At 35.6% G+C, this 20,678-nt stretch overlaps 1 long non-coding RNA gene across 1 annotated transcript in view; it reads left to right on the top strand.

The window, feature by feature from the left end:
* LOC126957039 (uncharacterized) overlaps window positions 1-20,678 on the top strand; it is an 81,913-nt gene that overhangs the window by 30,584 nt on the left and 30,651 nt on the right. Inside the window, exon 2 of the long non-coding RNA XR_007726633.1 lies at window positions 10,044-10,181. This is a non-coding gene — a long non-coding RNA (uncharacterized LOC126957039). The remainder of the gene's footprint in view (window positions 1-10,043; window positions 10,182-20,678) is intronic.

Raw genomic sequence — 20,678 nt, 5'->3', positions numbered from 1 at the left:
TGTGAGTTCTTGGCCTAAACTTACCATATAACCTTAAGCACACCTAATAATTTTTGTGGGTCACCACTCTTTGGGTGTAAAATAAGAATAATTAATTTTACTAACCTTGCTTAGTAGGTTTTGTGAAGATTAATGAGTTAATCACATCTAGAACACAGTCTGTAATTCTTTGATGACAAGGACATGAAAAATGTTCAGTACAATATTGAGACCAAGAAAGAAGGCTGGGTTTATCATGCACAGTGTCCAGTGAATGGGCTGCCATAGGAGTTAGGATTAAGTTCTTTATTTTTTAATATTACGGATGGGAATAAACTGCACATACTGACCAGAGCCTGCAGAATGGTTAAGTGGCTGGAAGGGGATATATTTATCATTCTGAATAACAAACCACACTGCAGAGTGCTCAGATTCTAACCTGGCCTGTGACACTTACTAGCAAACTAACACCAGACAAGTTGCTTTACCTTTCTGAGCCTTGGATTCTATAGCTTTAAAATAAGAATAATAAGAATGCCTATTTCACATGATACTTATTTCATATCCATTCCTTGTATACCATATATCAGTTACTGTTGGGTGCTTGAGACACAGAGAGGGACAGAAAAAGTCCTTTCCCTAATGAAACTTACATTCTAAAGAAGAAAACAGAGAATACATAATGCAAAAATAAGCCAACAATATATTTTCAGGAAATGATAAAAACTACAAGAGAAATAAGGCAAGATAAGGGGATGGAAGAATGATGTGGGGTAGGATATAGAACTTACGTATGACCATAGTGGCCTGAATGATACAAAGAGGAGCCATATGAGGACCTGGTGATGGAGCATTTCGGACCAAAGAGACATTACGGGAAAGGCTCTGAGGCAGGCAGGAACTTGGCATGTTTGTGGATAAGCAAAATGGCTAGTGTAGTCAGAGCAGAATATGACAGGGAAATTCTGGAAGCCGAAGATAAGGTGGTAGCCAGAAGTCCTATTGCATAGGGCCTTCTGCTCCTCATAAAGACTTCCTGTTTTATTATAGGTGTTGTTAGAAGCCCTTCGTAGGTTTTAGCACAGGAGTGAAGGTTTATCAAGATCTGTCTGGTTGCTGGGTTGAGAATAGGCACAGGAGAACAAGAAGGAAAACAGAGAGACCTGTACTGAATTGCTGTAGTGATTCAAATGTGATATGATAGTGAATTGGACTGGGGAGCAGTTAGAGGAGGTAAAAGGTAAGTTTAAGACATGGAGTGTATTTTGAAGGTTCAGTAGACAGTTCTGAGGGATTGTAAAGAGTGGACTGAAAGAAAAAGAGAAATCAAATACGGTGCTTAGGGTTTTTGTCTTGAGCCTATGAGGAAACTATAGCTTAAAATAAATACATGTAAAAGTTTGCCAATGTCAAAACAAGTAAGAAGTCATGCCAAATTCTCAATATAAGGCAAGCATGACAAAAGAAGACCCATGCTGGTAAAAATGCAAGTACTGAAGTGCTTGGGGGATCATACAAAGCAACTTGAATTCTTCCAAACACATAGGTACACCATAGCAATCATTTGTAAGAACAAATTAAGGGATGGAGATGCTAATTATATAACATGAAAAACACTTCAACCATATAAAACTTTCTTATAGTTTGTACCCTGAATTGTTAAATTGAAATTGAGACTTCAAAACAAATAAAAGAACATATTTGTAAAGATTAGATTGGGAGAAAATTGAAAAACAAAGAAAGAAAGTTCCAACTCTCAACTAATAACCTGGTTTATAAAATAACATTTATTCTATAGCTGTAGATGTCATATCGACATCTGCTAACTGGGAGAATGCAATCAGATATCTGTAGTTTTTAAAGTCTAGTCCAAAAGACCATACATGATTTTATATATGTACATATATACATTTGTCAATATATATAATATATGCATATACTTATGTATATATAATATATGAATATGTATATATAATATATGAATGAGAAGGACAACATACATCATGGATATATAAAATATATATAATTTTCTTTTTTTTTTTTGAGACGGAGTCTGGCTCTGTCGCCCAGTCTGGAGTGTGGTGGCACAATCTCCACTCATTGCAAGCTCCGCCTCCCGAGTTCACACCATTCTCCTGCCTCAGCCTCCCGTGTAGCTGGGACTACAGGCGCCCGCCACCGCACCCGGCTAATTTTTGTATTTTTAGTAGAGACGGGGTTTCACCGTGTTAGCCAGGATGGTCTCGATCTCCTGGCCTCGTGATCTGCCTGCCTCAGCCTCCCAAAGTGCTGGGATTACAGGCTTGAGCCACCGCACCCGGCCAAAATATATATTATATATATGCATATAATCATGTATCTGTAGTTTTTGAGACCTAGTTCAAAGGACCATACATGATTATATATATATATATATGAATGAATGAGTGTATATATATAATATATTGAGAGTGTGTGTGCGTGTGTGTGTGTGTGTATATATATATACACACACATATGAATGAAAAGACCAGCAAATCACAAATAAACAGTAGAGTTGGATTTAATCACAGGCATACAAAAGAATTAATATAGTGAGCAAGTGCATATTGGCAATGCAATCAGAAAACAAATTCCCACACTGAAAATAAACAAAGAAACAGAGAGAGACAAGAAAGACACACAACACACACACACATGCACACAAGAAAGAAGAAGGGAAGAAGGGAGAGTGAGAGGGAGAAAGGAAGGAAGGAAGAAAGGGAGAGAGGGAGGAAAACAATTTTGGTTTATAAACAAAAATAATTTTAATAGATAAGAATGCTAGTCTCTCTATTTACATAAAAACATCTGAAACATACTCCTCTGCTTTTGAGATAGCATGGTAATCAGGGAAGATACGGTTCAGCAGGAAAAAGATTAAGAGAAACTAAGAGTAGTACACAAAATGAAGAAGGAACATATCCACGGAGAATTGGCTTCTGCCTCAAAAAATTTCCCAAGTTGTACAGATGAGTCAAAACTATAAATTCAATAGTTCAGTAAATTCCAGGACAATTAGAACAATGTGAAAATTATACACAGACAAAGAAGTAGATGGTGAACAGCAATCCTGCAACACATGCAAGCAGAAGAACAAATAAAAGATCTCACCAGAGTGTGGGAATAAATTTGCATGAAGTATGAACATCGAAGAGTTTTTCCTCAATATGACTATTGTATGTGCCTTGACAAATGATTTCCTAGTCTCTCATGATTTGATATGCCATTATGGATAAATATATTTACAGATAATTTACATCTCTTATGGAAATACTTTCCCTCCTAGTACCCATGAGTGGGAGCGATATTTTTGTAAATAACAACAATTAAATATTGAAAGCTATCATTTCTTTTTCCTGAAAACTTAGGACTGAAATTCTATAAATATCTTTTTTTTTTTTTTTTTTTTTTTTTTTTTGAGACGGAGTCTCGCTCTGTCACCCAGGCTGGAGTGCAGTGGCCGGATCTCAGCTCACTGCAAGCTCCGCCTCCCGGGTTCACGCCATTCTCCTGCCTCAGCCTCCCGAGTAGCTGGGACTACAGGCGCCTGCCACCTCGCCCGGCTAAGTTTTTGTATTTTTAGTAGAGACGGGGTTTCACTGTGTTAGCCAGGATGGTCTCGATCTCCTGACCTCGTGATCCGCCCGTCTCGGCCTCCCAAAGTGCTGGGATTACAGGCTTGAGCCACCGCGCCCGGCCTAAATGTCTTTTTATAATAGAAAAATTAGAGTTCTTCATATTATAAATTAAATAATGAAGTTACATGGTAGATAACAATCACAAATTCTGGCTCCCATCTCGGCTTTTTACTTCTGCTTTAAGAATACAGAATTAGTGAACATTCTGGAGTGAGTGACATGGAAGGGATACTTTAGAGTATCATAAAAATGCTTTATTTATTGTATACACTATTAGAAACTTTGCTATTTATTTTTATCAAAAAGTTCTTTCATTGATTATTTCCAAGAGCCAACACATCTATTACAATTTTACATTTGACCCCTATAGTCAACTGATGGTCCATTCTTCCAATTTAAGTGATTCTTATAAATGGAAATGGAAGTTTAGTGTGTGCAAAACATGTGAAAAATAATATTTCTTGTATCTGCTATACCTACATTTTAACTTTTACTCAACTGGGGGTGTATTTCTGATTCTTCCCGTTGAGGATATTTTATAACAATCAAAGAATATGAGTAAGAATATAATTTTGTATATTCTTTCTTAGAGATAGTTCTGGTTCGGTGTAAGCTGTAAGCTGGTGTTCATTTGCATAGATAATTTATATGGAGGGCATTGGATAGACATGTGAGAAGAATGTTTTCTGAAGATATTGTTTGAGGCAAAATAAAAGGTGGGAGTGGAAGACAGACAGAAATGGAAGGAACAGCATGTAGTCCAAGCCTGGATTCAGGGACTTGTTTGATTATACTAGGAAGAGAGGCATTTTCGCCATTTCCATAAGAGCCAGTGTGACTCAGATTCAGTGAAGAATTGAGGGAATGTAGCAAAGTCTTTTGACTCCTAACCTTCATGCTTTGCATTGGGTAAAAATGGGCAAAGCATGCCCTGGGAAAGGTAGTGTTATTCTTGGGGAATCCATGGTAAGCAAGGAGACCATGACAAGGCACAAGGAAACATAGACCTTGGCAGGAAAGAAGGAGCAGCACTGGAAGGAAACAGAATCCAGGCATTATTGTCACAAGCCTAGTTATTCAGCACCTCCCATGTGCCCAGTGATAAACTAGGGACACTAGATAAAGCAATGAATATAACAGATTAAATGTATGCTCTCAAAGGGTTTCTCTCTCCATAAAGGGAGAAAATACAGATAAATAAAATGTGTACATACAATATAATGTAATAGTATAAAGAGAGAAGGACTGTGTATTCTTTGATAACATAAAAAGAGAGCAAGTAGTGTTGGCAAGGATGTGGAGAAAAGGGAAACCTTATACACTGTTTGTGAGGCTATTAATTGGTACAGCCATTATGGAAAGTAGTATTAAGGTTCTTCAAAAAATTAGAAAAAGAACCACTATATGATCCAGCAATCCCACTCCTGGGTACGTATCCAAAGCAAATGACATCACTATCTCAAGATATGTGCACTTCCACGTTCACTGCAGCATTATTCACAGTAGCCAAGATATGGAACCCATCTAAGTGTCTGTCAACAGATTAATGAATAAAAATGGAATACTATTAAACCTTTGAAAAGAAGGAATTCCTATCATTTGCATTAACGTGGATGAACCTGGAAGGCATTATGGTATGTGAAATAAGCAGGCACAGAAAGATAAATACTGTATGATCTCACACATATGTGGAATCTAAAGAATCAAAGATGAGAACAGAGAAGCCGTCAGGTGCTGGATCACAAAGCTCAACAAACCTTAATAAGGAGGTTGTCTTTATCCATAGGGGAATTAGAAGCCATTGAATTGTTTTAATGCAGAGGGATGAATTGGTTAGATTTGTATTTTAGACAGACAACTGCGAATGCAATTTTGACAATGTTTTGGGAGGAGGTTAAGAGCAAGAAATCGGGATACAGGTTGCTTTAATGAGAGTATAGGAGCAAAATGATGTTCCATAAATACTCATGTAACACAAAGAGTCTCACTGAGACTGGATAACCCAGCATCACTGACACAAGATGCCGGGAGTCACTGCTGCCACTGTCAGTGATGGAATGACTTCTAACTCATCTCCTGCTTCTTTGGGTCACTCATTCCATATTCAGAGACCCTTGGTTTCTGCCCATTTTTGAAGTTTGTTTCTTCAGCCTTCCTATTGACAATGAAATTGGAGATTGAGATGAAGAGGAATGAGTAGATTTGAGATAATAGCAAGCGGAGTGAGCATGACTTGGTAATTAGATGGTAGGGAGGAAGAAGAGAAAAAAAAAGAATCAGGTTTGGTATGGCAACTCTGATTTTGGGCCATTTCAATGAGTTAAACATGGACGGTTTGAGGAAATGCATATTTGGTTTGGGACACTATAGTCAACCTTCATCATTTCGTTTATCTATCATCTGAATACAAATTAGAGGGGAATCTCTAGATGGAAAGAAAACACAGGAGCTAAGAGGAGCAGATATTCTTTCTCTTAGTTGCTCATCAGCTAGAGCCCAGGTGAATGACTTGAACTCAGCCAGTTGGATGATGCTTCTGAATCTGGAATTAGAGATTATTTGACAGTGTCAAATCCTGGAAGATGTCAAGATATATTAGGATTGAAATGTGGCACTTGCTTTTAAATCAGTTTCTCAACCTCAGCACATTTTGGACACAGTAATTCTTGATTTTGAGGAACTGTTCTGTCCATTGTGGGATGTTTACCAGCTTCCTTGGCCTCTACCCACTAGATGCCAGTAGTATCCCTCGGTTGTGACAAAATGGCTTCAGCCATTGCCAGATGTCTCAGGGAGAAAAAAAAAATTCCTGATTATTTGTTTGGCAAGAGTAGTTCCAGTGGCACAACTGAGATGGAAGCCAGAGAGCAGTAAGCTTAGGAGTGAGGTAGAGAAGAGTGCAGCCCTGTGGTTACTGCACATCACTCTTTAAAACTGTTAGATGAAAAGTACAGCTGAGCTATAGAATGGTAGCTTGAAGAGAGAAGAAACAAGAGCATGCTTAAATGTGAACAAGGAAGTCAACAGAGGAGGAGAATGATGCAGGAGAGGGGATAATTCATACTTCAATGTCCCTAAAAAGATGGGAGGTGCTGCACACTAATAAATGCTACTCAAGTCAGGTCCCAGAACTGGTCTTGGTTCATCAACTGTTTGTTACTGATTTGTGAGGCGAGGTACAGAAATGGAAAATAAGCATTCAGAAACGTTTATACAAATTTTACACAGTCATTTTGTATTAGTTGAATCTAATAAAAATGTCAGCTTGTATTGACTGAGAATTTTAAAATTTTGGTTCTTTAAAGATAATTTGAGGAACACTGCTCTAAAGCGCAGGTAGAAAGATTGCACTCACATAACAGCAACAAATACTTCATTCTAAGCCAGAAGAAGGAGAAAAGGACAGTACAAGAAAAAGAAAGTAGTATTAGTTTCCTTTTTCTTGTTTTAAATAAAGACATAATAATTATAAATATTTTGAAGCAAAGTGAGATGTTTTGATACATATATATATAGTGTAATGATCAAATCCAGGTATTAAACATTTTTAAAATTGCAAACACTCATTTCTTTGTGGTAAGAACAAAATCCTCTCTTGTAGCTATTTTAAAGTGTAGCATGCAATATTGTTAACTTTACTCACCCTCCTTCTGTCTCTACTTTCTTTGCAAAGTCAGACAAAATGTCATCTACTAAAAGTTAGATGGGAAGTAATTGATTCAATTGCTTAAGAAAATGGAGCACGGAAAAATATGCTGTGAGGTACGGGAGAGTGTCCTGACCAGAGGAACACAGAAAAATGTCTGGTTATTGAAAACTCGTGAGTGGTCAGATCTATGCATTTCCACTGCTGCCAAACAAGATGCCTGGAAAGATTTCCAGAAATAGTTTGGAGAAATGTTGTAGGGTGGGATGCCATGTGTGAGCAAGTGGGAGACAATGTGCCCAAAATATTTGGTGAATACATGCTAATATGTGGGTAATATGGTTCATAAGAGGCTGGTAAGGAGGGGGAAATTTTTAAAGATTATTTTAAATGTTTACACTTAAAACATATTACACACCAGATCAGTGGATGGTGTTCAAGTGTTTTATTTTATCAAACCTTCTAAGAAAGCCATTTTAGACACATTTATAATGTAAAAACTGAAGTCTGAGAGATTAAGTCTCCTTGTAATCATGTAGTAAACTAGAGTAAAATTGGGGCCAGATTTCAGATTTCTGGTTCCCTGTCTTGGACTCTTTTTTAGCTTTATAAAAGCATTGAAAAAGACATGTAAAACTCCCATTATACTGTAACAAAATAAAGACACATGTTCTTTTCAATAAGAGAGAGTTTCTGGGATGTCTGTGAGTTTTATCAGAATTTTTTTTTTTTCGGATTGCTCATTCTGTCTAGTGTTTCAAATACAAAAGTACACCTGTGAATCAGCTTTAGAATATTAAGTTCATTGTCTTCTAAGAATGCAATTTTACAATAGATTTGACTGCTATTCTTCTCATGTACAGTCAGAAGCACATAATAATGATAATAACACCTTACGTTTATGTACTGCTTCACAGTTTCCTAAGTGCTTTCATGTACATTATCTTATATGAGCTTCATAATAGCTCAGTGAATATATTTACTGGTGCTTTGTTTTATTCATGACTGTCATATTGACATTAGTCATACATATTTTGTTTATTCAGATGGTTGGTTAGCTATACAAAGGTTTAATCAGACAAACAGAAAGATACAGAGCAAAGAGCACTAAAATGTTATTTATAATTCTGAATTGCTTGGTTTCCTTTTTTTATGTGGTTAAATCATCAAAAATGTGCCTTTACCCTATTGAAGAATAGCATTATTTCAATGTATAATCTTTAAATCTAGTCAATGTGCTCCAGATCATTAACAGGGTAATGAATATTTTAAAATTGCAAGCTATTTTAAGGTATTATTTGTGAATTTGTAACAGAAAGTATTTTAATAAGATTGAAAAATCTAAGAAAATATTTTTTGAAATTTTGTTTCTCATTATATAGAAAATCCATATCTGTTTAGAAATTTAAAGGAATATAGAATTTAATTAAAATGATTGCCTTTTAATATTAGTTACACTATACAAAGATACTTCATTTGCATTAAAAACGTGTACAATAATATGATATAACTCTAAAGTAATTCACAATTTATTCTTTCTTTAAAAATCCAGAAAAAAATGGTATCTTGAAAAATAACAGAATATGCCAATTTAAAGTTACTCTGTTTTAATTTTTAGGGTATTTAAATATTTATTTTATATAGAAATTAGCTTACTAATTTTTCTCCATTTTTAAAAAATATAGGTTTATAGTAACAGTTAAAAGATAAAGTTTTGGATTTATTTATTTATTTTTATCTCATATTTCAGAGGAAAATTTCTTGAGGAGATTAAACTAAAAATACAAATCAAATAAATCTCCACATTTCCTTTATTTATTGATGTATGTGTTATATAGTGTGGTCTCATGGTATTTGTATGACATTTGTAGTGTTGAAATATGGCTAACAAATGCAATGGGAGATGTGGATTTGTCATCAAAATATATCTTTCCTATTTTTCACACTGAATATTGTTGCCTATACTCTTAGGCTGTTTTAGAAAGTTATCATTCTTTCTGTAGAACAGTATGAAAAGTAGAAACACCACTTTTTAAAAAATTGCCTATATATTCTAAAATTTTTTGTTTATTAAATTATTTAGAACTCTATCAAAATTGTCTTCCAAAATATTATTTTGTAAAATTAACTCTAGTAAATTGTAGATATGTTGGAATAATATTAAAAAGAATTTGACACTTTTGGAAATCAGTTGCTTGTGATTGTATCTCATTAATAGGACAATGTATAGATTATTTTGCCATTTTCAATTTACTAGCAGTGTGGAAAAGAGTTAGCTAAATTTTAGTCATTAGCAAAACAGAAAAGCTTTTGATAATCTCTTAGCATCATGCTAATTAGGTTGAACTATCCTAGAAAATATATTAATTGAAGGCTGTAGCTAGGCAACTTAGTATCTGCCCCTCAAAATTTGATAAAATAGATATAATAGGTGTCACGAGGCATAACTAATCACCTAATGTATAAAAACAAATAATGAACTATGTTGTAAATATTCTGAATATACTCTAATTGCTTCTTCCTAACCAAATTCACATTACTATAGAAAATGGTAATACATTTGGATAAAATTCCATAATGTATTTCAATTGTACTCATCAACATATTTAGTGAGATATTCTTTTAGTATACTTTAAAATTCACATAAATTAATAGGAGTTTTTAAAGAGATTGTGAAAAGTAACAGCACTGTGAAAACATACAATTACGGTAAATTTTTATCTTCCCTTTGACAACAAATCTCTCTTGAATTCATTTAGAATTTTAAAACAATCTATCACCTATCTTTGACCATATGGACTGAACTTGATATCCACCAATAGACACTGATGCCTGCAAGTCAACAGAATAAAGAGTGGTAAAGTCAGTTCTGCAAAAGATGAAATGTTTTTAATGTGGTAAGAAGACAAAACTGTTACTGCTTTGTGAGTAATTTGTATAAAATACAGCACTGAGTATCTGAGAAATACACAGATGAGAAAAATTAGCTACCACCTTTTGTTCTGATTCTTTTAATTTATTTAAGTTTTTGAAAAAGGAATAATTCTATATATTTATATATGTTAATCAAGAGACCACCTTTAAACATCTGTCCAATGTCAAAATTTAAACAATGCAACAATTATTTTGGGGACAAAATTGATTCCATTGCTGTTCTGTTACTTATTGTACTAGCTGTAAAAGAGCAGATGTTTGACATATATAAATTTATTTTAATAGTTTCATTGAGTCTTTATCTGCAGTTTGTCAGTGTGGCTCCACAGATATATTCAACCATCTGTTCCTTGGACCTGTGCTTCATGTAACTTACAGGAGTGTATTAATTTTATTGCATCAGTCATTAATCAATCAGAAGTTTGTTTGCCCTGCAGTGTTTCCAAAAGACAGACTTCATCAGTTAAAAAAAAAAAAAAAAAAAAAAGCCACTCACTAGCTTGTTAAATAACCTTTTCATTTTTAATATAATTTCTCCTATGTAGTTAACAGTCACAGATTTTGAAAAAGCATATTACAGAAGAGTTTTTGGTTTCTAAACCAAAATTCATTTACCTCAGGGCTTCCATGAGCATTACTCAGAAATATTCATAGACAGTATTTTTAAGAATTCATTTTTTTTCTGACAAAAGAAGTGATACAAATTTACATCTATGTTATCACTTTTGCATCTATTTTTGAAATGATATATTGTGAAACATTCTTAGAATACTATGAATTTATGACTGGAAAAATTTAAATGTTTGAGATGGTGAGGTTTGCCATAAAGGCTCATAATCTCAGTTCTGCAGACTGGCAAATGAGGCATCATCAGAAACAGCATCAGCCCCTCATTAACTGGGCTATTGCCCAGAACTAGGTAATATTGATCCTATCTTTCAAAAATTCATTTCCAACACTTAGACAATTACCTTAGGGTGGCAGCACCTTTTCTTGTGTAGCTCAAATAACTCTGTATCCTTCAGCCTTCTGAGGTTGCTCTTTGCTTTAGTGTTCTAAGATGTTGCCTTGTATCTCCCAGTCTCATGCTGTAGAAAGTCTCATCTAATATTTTAGTGTTTCCTAGGGTGTCATCTCTACCGGGTCAGTCTAATCTGACTTGCTTCCTACCTGTTATTACTTCTGCCCCTTAAGATGCTAATTGTTTCACGTGTTTTTTCAAATCAGTCAGAATGTTCTTCAGGCTCTTTTATTCTCACAAAGTTTTACTGATACAAAGTTTTTTTTAACGAACTTTTCCTAAAGGTAGGAAGAGAATTGCAACAGAAGAGGATTACAAGCAATAATATGCAGTGGAATATTAAACATTACCACCCTAAAATGCAATCCAAAACTTCTCAAGATTTCTACTCTTAAGCCGTAACTCTTACTTACATTTTCTTAAGTTGCTAAATATCTTTCTCTCCAGGAATCCCTCCTCCAAGTGCTAAAATCCCCTTTTTATTATTTTATTTTATTTATTTATTTTTTGAGATGGAGTTTTGCTCTTGTCGCCCAGGCTGGAGTGCAATGATGCTATCTCGGCTCACTGCAACCTCCACCTCCCCGGGTTCAAGGGATCCTCCTGCCTCAGCTTCCTGAGCAGCTAGGATTACAAGTGTGTGCCACAACACCTGGCTAATGTTTATAATTTTAGTACAGATGGAGTTTCACCATGTTGGCCAGACTGGTCTTGAACTCCTGACCTCAGGTGATCCACCCATCTCGGCATCACAAAGTGCTGGGATTACAGACGTGAGCCACCACAACCGGCCCCCATTTCTTTCTTATGCAGAGTTACGCACTTCTTCACTTCACCAACTCTAAGCTCAGGATCTGATTTTATACTACCCCAAACTAATGAAGCTGCTCTGTTAAGCAAACAATTATTTATTTTAGGTGCTCACCCTTCAGCATTAATACATGTCAGAAGCTTTGATATTTATTTATTTCATTTCTCAAATTCTTAACAGTTCTGCCACATGCCAATCTCTATAAACGATAAAGATTTCTTTTCACTCTGCTAGAGCAAGACTTTGTGGTTTTACTATGTAATACATTCACAAGGTTGCACAGAGTCTAGCATTAGGCAGATCTGCTATCTACCTTTGAGAAATTCATTTACCTTTTCTAAGCTTCTGTTTCCTTGTCATTAAAACAAGCAAAGTATATAACTTTTCAGATTGTTGAGAAACTAAAAATACTAAATGAAATGCAAAATCTCAGTAATGGGACCTCTCTCTCTTGTCTATTCTCCTGCTCTCTTTCTCTATTTTCTCGATAGAGGTGTCATTTTACTAATTGGAACTATTTTATTCATCTTAGACATTATATTTCTAATTTCCCAAATGCATGGGGTGTTCTTATTCACAGTACAACAAATTATTGAACCAGTCAGATCCGTAGCTTGAGAAAACACCTTCATTGGCTGGGCATGATGGCTCACACCTGTAATCCCAGCACTTTGGGAGGCCAGGGTGGGTGAATCACCTGAGGTCAGGAGATTGAGACCAGCCTGACCAAAATGGCAAAACTCCGTCTCTGCTAGCAATACAAAATTAGCCAGTTGTGGTGGCGCATGCCTGTAATCCCAGCTACTTGGGAGGCCGAGGTAGGAGAATCACTTGAACCCAGGAGACGGAGGTTGCAGTGAGCCAAGATCATGTCATTGCACTCCAGCCTGGGCAACAAGAGCAAAACTCTGTCTCAAAAAAAAAAAAAATAGAGAAAGAGAGAAAGAAGGAAGGAAGGGAGGGAGGGAGGGAGGGAGGGAGGGAGGGAGGGAGGGAGGAAGGGAAGGAAAGAAAAAAAGAAAGAAAAAAAGAAAGAAAAGAAAGAAAGAAAAAAAAAGAAAGAAAGAAAGAAAGAAAGAAAGAAAGAAAGAAAGAAAGAAAGAAAGAAAGAAAGAAAGAAAGAAAGAAAGAAAGAAAGAAAGAACCATCTTCAACTTTGGTTCCTGCCTTCCTTGATTGCTTGGAGTCAATTTTTGGTCTCTGTGTTAAAAAACCTGCTCAAGCTCTGAAATTTTAAATTCTTCAGGAAGAATGAGACTTTTAAAATTGATCTTCTCTCCAGTTAACTGCCATTTTTCCCCTTTCTTTTGTTCCTCTTTATAATAGTTGAATTTCAACTTCTATCTCCTTAGCTTGTGATTTTTAATTGTTGTCAGATGGAAGCTCTGGATTAATTAATTCCACCAGATGGCCCTTTAAAACTCATGAATATTATAGTTAAGGCATTATCCTTGCTCATAAGACAACTCTAGTAATAATATTTCGTGCTGTATCCCTGGTTCTGAGTCTCTGTTCTCCCCAGCTTAAAGTTGGATTTAGGTCTTGATTAAGTGGCTTATAATTACTTCCATTTGCCTGTGAGCAAGAGTTGGTTAGCACACTGTGTCTTACTTTACACTCACATGGTGTATTTTTGCCAATATTTCTATGCTAATTGTTCTCAATTTCCCATATTTAAAAATTGGGTGTAATTTAAGGCCTCATATAGATTAATTTTAAAAAGTAGAAGCATATGATAAACATATTCCAGAAAATCTCTTGGATTATTATTTTATCAAATGCTTCATGAGCATAACCACTTTTTAGGAGGTAACCATTAGAGAGTGACATCAGCAAGATGGTGGGATAGAAGGTCCTACCTCTAATTCTCCTCATAGAAATACCAACCAGAAACTAGTCACTGACAATAATGCCTTTGTGAAAATCCCAGAATCTGAGGGTGAGGCATCATTAAAACTGCAAAAAGCCCCATAAAGCCACATTAGAAAAGTGAGAGGAATACTTCCCCCTTCACTGTGTTTTCCCTGCCCCAGTCTGGCACAGCCCACACTGAGAGATTTCCTTAGGCCTAGAGTTTGTCCAGTGGGGAAAGGAAAGCCCAAGAATAATATACAGTTTTCCAAGCATATTGACATACCTTCTGGAAAGGCCACTTCTATCCTTCACAGAGAGCACTGGGGGAACTAGAATACTTGCAGTCACGTAGGAACAAAGAAAGGGTGTGGGTTTACAGCAGTCAGCACAAGGATCTTGGCAGAGGCATTGTATCCCTGCAGGCAAGGTGATGTAGCCAGAATGCAACCAATAGCTCTGCCTACCCTCAGAGTTGATTCAGTGGCTCAGTACTCCCCAGCTGGGGTCCGTAGTCAATGGTCCAACCCAACCTTGGAGCATTGCTACTGGCTTTTCTTGAGCAGGTAGCCCATTCAGCAACCCTATACAACTGCAGAATATAGACTGTAGTCCTGCCTGACCAAGGAACCCAAGGAGAAATTCTGCCCATTTTCAGAGCCCAGAGTGTGGTTCTGGATTGGCAGGAAGCCAAGCCAGAAGCCCTGTTCAATCGAGGAGCATAGCCTGCAGATGCACCTAATAAGAAAGCCTGGTGATATGGTTTGGCTGTGTCCCCACCCAAATCTCATCTTGAATTGTAATCCCCATAATCTCCACATGTCAAGGGAGAGACCAGGTGGAAGTAATTGAATTATGGGGCTGGTTTCTCCCATGCTGTTCTCGTGATAGTGAGTGAATTCTCACAAGATCCGATGGTTTTATAAGGGGCTCTTCCCCTTTCACTTGCCACTTCTCCTCTCTGCTGCCCTGTGAAGAAGGTGACTTGCTTCCCCTTCACATTCTACCTTGATTGTAAGTTTCCTGAGGACTCCCCAGCCATGCTGAACTGTGAACTGTGAGTCAATTAAACCTCTTCCCTTTATAAATTACACAGTCTCAGGCAGTTCTTTATAGCAGTATGAAAATGGACTGATACACCTGGTAAGCAACTTTCCTGGCCATGGAGCAAAGCCCTGCCTTGCTGCAAAGCCCAGTCTCCTCCCTGTGGAGCCTAAATTAAGGCCCTGCCTAATTACAGAGCACAGCCCAGGCACAAAGCACAGCCAGTGATTCCACTCAAATACAGAGGATAGCCTGTTGTTCTGCTTGATTCAGGAGCCCAGGCTATAGCCCCCTACAAATGCAGGGCACAACTTATAGCCCCTCCTAAACTGGAAGCCCAGTAGTGACCCCAGCTGGCCACAAGAACACAGCCTAAATCTGAAGCACAGCTAGCAGACCACCCAACTATGGATTTCAGACTTTACTCCTGATTTCATAGCACAGTGACTATGCCCAACTAGATACTCTGATAGTAATTTTGCCTACCTACAGATACTACTAGCTAACTTATTCAGAACTTTAGGCTGGACTAACTGGCAAAAGTCTTTCCCCGCCAAAGCAAACCTGTAAAGGCTGGAAGAAATGGCCATTTCCTCAGATGTGTAGATAACAACACAAAGATACAAGGATAATAAAGAGTCAGGGAAATATGACATCACCAAAGTAAACGAATAAAGCTCCAATAATGGAATCTGAAGAAATGGAAATCTACAAACTGACTGACAAATGATTCAGACTAATTATTTTAAAGAAGTTCAGTGAACTACAAGTGAGCATAATAGATAACTACATGAAATTAGGAAAGTAATGTATCTACAAAATGAGTAGTTCAACAAAGAAATAGAAATAGTAAAAAAAAAAACCTCAAACAGAAACCTAGAGAATAAAACTACAACGCCTGGACTAAGAAACTCAAAGGACAGTTTCAGACTTTATCAAGAAGAAATAATCAGTAACCTGGAAGACAGGTCATTTGAAATTATCTGTCAAGAGAGCGAAGAGAATAAAAGAACTAAAAAAGTGGGGAAAGGTCTGGGACTTATGGGAAATGCTCAAGTGAAACAATATCTGCATATGAAATCCCAAAAGGAGAAGAAAGAAAATGGCACAAAAATATAGTTTAAAGAAATAATGTCTAAAAGTGTTTCAAATTTGAGGAGGAAAATGGATATGCAGATTTATGAGGACAAAATGTCCCAACATAGCTTGAATCTGAAAAGGCCTACACCAAGAAATACTATAATTAAATTAACAAAGTCAGGGACAAAGAAAATCTTGAAAGCATCAAAAAAGATATGCAAAAGACCACCAGAGTACCAGTGTATTTATTATTTTTTATTTTTTCGAGACAGAGTCACACTGTCACCCGGGCTGCAGTGCAGTGGCATGATCTCGGCTCACTGCAACCTCTACCTCCCAGGTTCAAGTGATTCTCCTGCCTCAGCCTCAAAAGTAACTGGGATTACAGGTGCCCAGCACCATGCCTGGCTAATTTTTTTTTGTATTTTTAGTAGAAACGGGACTTCATGATGTTGGCCAAGCTGGTCTCCAAATCCTCACCTCCTGATCCACCCACCTCGGCCTCCAAAGTGCTGAGACTATAGATGGGAGCCACCAAGCCCAGCCCAAAGTACCAATGTATTTCAATTAGACTACCAATGTATTTCTCAGCAGAAACCTTGGAGGCTAGGAGAGAGTGGGATAATATATTTAAGACAGTGAAAGAAAAAACTGGCAACCAGAATATTATATCTGGCTAAGCTGTCCTTCAATAATGAAATAAATATAAAAACTCAAAAGGTGATGGGAGTTCATTATCACTAGGCCTGTCTTACAAGAAATGCCAAAGGGATTTCTTCAGATCAAGTGAAATGACTCTAATTAACAACATAAAATCCTATGAAGGTATAAAACTCACTGTACAGGTAAACATATAGTTAAATTCAAAATTCTGTAATATTGTAGTGGTGGTGCCACTTTCATTTCTTATATAAAAGTTAAAAACATACATATTAAGAATAACTATAATAATTTTAATGGAAAAACAAAATAATAAAAAGATGTAAACTGCAGCATTAATAATATAAAATATGAGAGAGGAAGTAAAAGTATAGATGTTTTGAATTCAATCAAAGTTAAGTTGTTACCAATTTAAAATAGAATGTTCAAATGGTAAGATGATTATGTAATCCTTATTGTGACCACAAGTAAATATCTGTAGTAGATACACAAAAGATTAAGAAAAAGGAATAAAAGCATACCACCAAAAATAAAATAAAAAATTAAAAGAATCATCAAATCACAAAGAAAGATAGTAAAAGGAATAAAGGAACAATTAAAGTATAAAATATTCAGAAAACAATTCTAAAAATGGCAATAGTCCTTATCTCTCAATATTTACTTTAAATGTTAATGGATTAAATTATCCAATCAAAAGACATAGTGTATTTGAATGGATTAAAAAGCAAGATCCACTGATATGCTGCTACAAGAGATTTTTTTAGACTTAAGAGCACATGTAAGTTAAAACTATAGAATGGAAAAAGATATTCCATGAAAATAGTAACCAAAAGAGAGCACAGATGGCTATATTTATATCAGATAAGATACACTTTAGGTGAGAAATAGTAACAAGAGACAAAGAGGATCCTTACATGATGAAGAGTGGTAAATTTACCTAGCAAATATAACAATTGTAAATAGTTATACACTGAACATCAGAGCACCTAAATATATAAAGGAAATACTATCAGAACTGGAAGGATAAATAAACAGCAAAACAATAGTAGTAAGGGATGTTAATACCCTCTCTCAACAATAGGTATATAATAAAGAGTGAAAACACCAAAAGGTAAACCATGGATTTGGACAACACTATAGACCAAATGGACCTAACATATATACAGAACTTTATCCTTGACAACAACAAAATATACCATCTTCTCAAGCATGCGCAGAACATTTCTACATAATAAATCACATATTAAGCTACAAAATACATTTCAACAAATTAAAAACTTTGAAATCATGTCAAGTATTATTTCCAACAACAGTGGTGTAAAATTAGAAATCAATATAAGAGGAAAATTAGAAAATTCACAAAAATGTGGAAATAGTACAGTCTTGAACAACCTATGTGTTAAAAGAGAAATCAAAAGAAAAACAAAAAAATATTTTTAAAAATAAAAGTACAACACATAAAACCTTGTAGGATGTAGCAAAAGCAGTCCTGAGAGGGAAATTTATAGCTACAAATGCCGAATACCCATGTGACAAAAGAATTTGTGCATGACAAACACCCTAGACAAGTGTTTATATAACAAACCTGCAAATGTTCCCCTGAATTTAAAATAAGTAAAAATAAAAAAGAAAGAAAAACCTTAATATTGCACCTTCAGGAACTAGAAAAAGAATAAACCAAGCCCCTGATTAGCTGAGGGAAAGACATACTAAAGACTGCAGCAGAAATAAATAATAGAATAGAAAAATAATAGAAAATATAAACCAAATTGGGTAGGTTTTATGCAAAAGATAGGCAAAATGGACAACCTTTACCTAGACTAATCAAGTAAAAACAAGAGAGAACTCAAATGAATAAAATTATAAATAAAAGAGAGAAAATATCAGCCAGAAAAAGTATTTTTATGAAAATCAAACAACTACTGGTGTTACTTTCTATATGTTTTTATAATAGCAATTCATTTAAGAGCTATTTGTGTACAATTCTTTGAATAGCAAAATTGTCATTCACAATTTGCTTCATTACGTCGCTAGACAGGCTTTTATTAAGATCTGCTATGTACCTTACAATTGATACTGCAGATATAAAAAGGATCATATGAAAGTAATATCAACAATTATGTTTCACAAATTGGATAAGCTAGAATAAATGGATACATTCCTAGAAACTACAATGTACCAAGACTGAATTATAATGAAATAGAAAAATCTAAACTGATTAATAAAGAATAAGGAGATTGAATCAGTAATCAATAGTTTTCAAATTGATTACATGTTGAAATAATCTTTTGTATACGTTGAATTAAATATTTTATTCTTAAAATTAATGTCATCTGTTTCTTTGTAATTTTTAATGTGTCTACTAGAAAATTTAAAATTCTATATGTGGCTTGCGTTGTATTTCTATTGGACAGTCCTGAGTTAGTCCATCACTTGCTGGTGCCTCAGATGTATTTTATTCACTGGTGCACTTGTAAGTAGTGTCATTATTCACTAACCAGTGAACTTTCAAAGACCTTTCCACTTCCATGTTGACTGTGAGGGGAAGCCCAGGGAATGAATTATTCACTTTGTAGCACTGAGCAAGCATTTAGTGGATCCCAGGAGGAGGGTTGAACCAAGGGCAGTTTTAGACAGACAAGTCTCTGACATCGCCTCTATTTTGAAGGGTTTAAAACCTTGCTTCAACTGAAGCATGTACCATTGTGTTTCCTCCTGTTGCCTGGTTGTATATTTACTCTCAGAAACAGTCACTGCTTTCCAAAGCTCATGTAAAAAGCTGATTATGTTTTACTAAAATTTTTAATTGCTGTTATTTTGATTCATTTTGACTCAATATTCTCAATATTAACGGATTTCTAGTACTAATCATTATTTTTTCAATGCTTTTATCTTTCCTGCCAACATAATCTTCCCAAGGGAACTTAAATATTTTCCATCAAAGCAACAATAATCAAATGGCAAATGAGACTAACATTTGTTAGAAATGGAACTGACAGCAAAATCAAAGGTAATTAACCAGGCCAGTTTGGCATGGGGAAATTATTAAAATCTTAACAAGATTAACAATAGATTTGTTGAAAGTCCAGGAGCCAGTGCCTTTTGTTTTGTTTATTACCTAGTTTGATAATGTGCTCCTTGTCAGGGACAGATAGTATTGTACTTTGGCTATGACTGCCAGGACTAACGGAATTGGCTATTTAGCCCTTCATCAGGGTTCTGGGAAGATGAATTATAAAACTGATACAAGCTATGCTCTTAATGCAGCTATTCTGATGTTATACTTCATCTAATTCAATATTTATTCATCTAGAGTAATCTTAACACCAAAATAAGAACTCAACTCAAAGAAAATATTTGAGTTTTTTACAGAAATACAGAAAAAGCATTTTGATGAAAATCAAACAACTACTGGTTTTACTTTCTATATGTTTTTATAATAGTAATTCATTTAAGAGCTATTTGTGTGCAATTGTTTGAATAGCAAAATTGTCATTCAGAATTTGCTTCATTACCTTGCTATACAGGCTTTTTTATTAAGATCTGCTATGTACCAATCACTAGGCTAGGCTCTGTGGAAAATACAAAGAATCATTCTTGGCTGGGCGCATGGCTCACTCCTGTAATCCCAGCACTTTGGGAGGCTGAGGCGGATGGATCACCTAGGTCAGGAGTTCAAGACCACCCTGGCCAACATGGTGAAACATTGTCTCTACTAAAAATACAAAAATTAGCCAGGTGTGGTGACAAGTGCCTGTAAACCCAGTTACTAGTGTGTGCTGAGGCAGGAGAATTGCTTGAACCCGGGAGGCAGAGATTGAAGTAAACTGAGATCACGCTACTGCACTCCAGCCTGGGTAACAAAACAAACAAACACAACCAAACAAACAAACAAAAAACAAAACTCGATTTAAAAAATTTTTTTTTTTAATTTTAAGTTCTGGGATACATGTGCAGAACATGTAGGTTTGTTACATAGGTATACACGTGCCA

This window comes from Macaca thibetana, chromosome 6 (assembly GCF_024542745.1).
Source record: "Macaca thibetana thibetana isolate TM-01 chromosome 6, ASM2454274v1, whole genome shotgun sequence".
NCBI classification, from domain to species: Eukaryota; Metazoa; Chordata; class Mammalia; order Primates; family Cercopithecidae; genus Macaca; species Macaca thibetana.
This window is presented reverse-complemented; position numbering and strand designations above follow the sequence as displayed.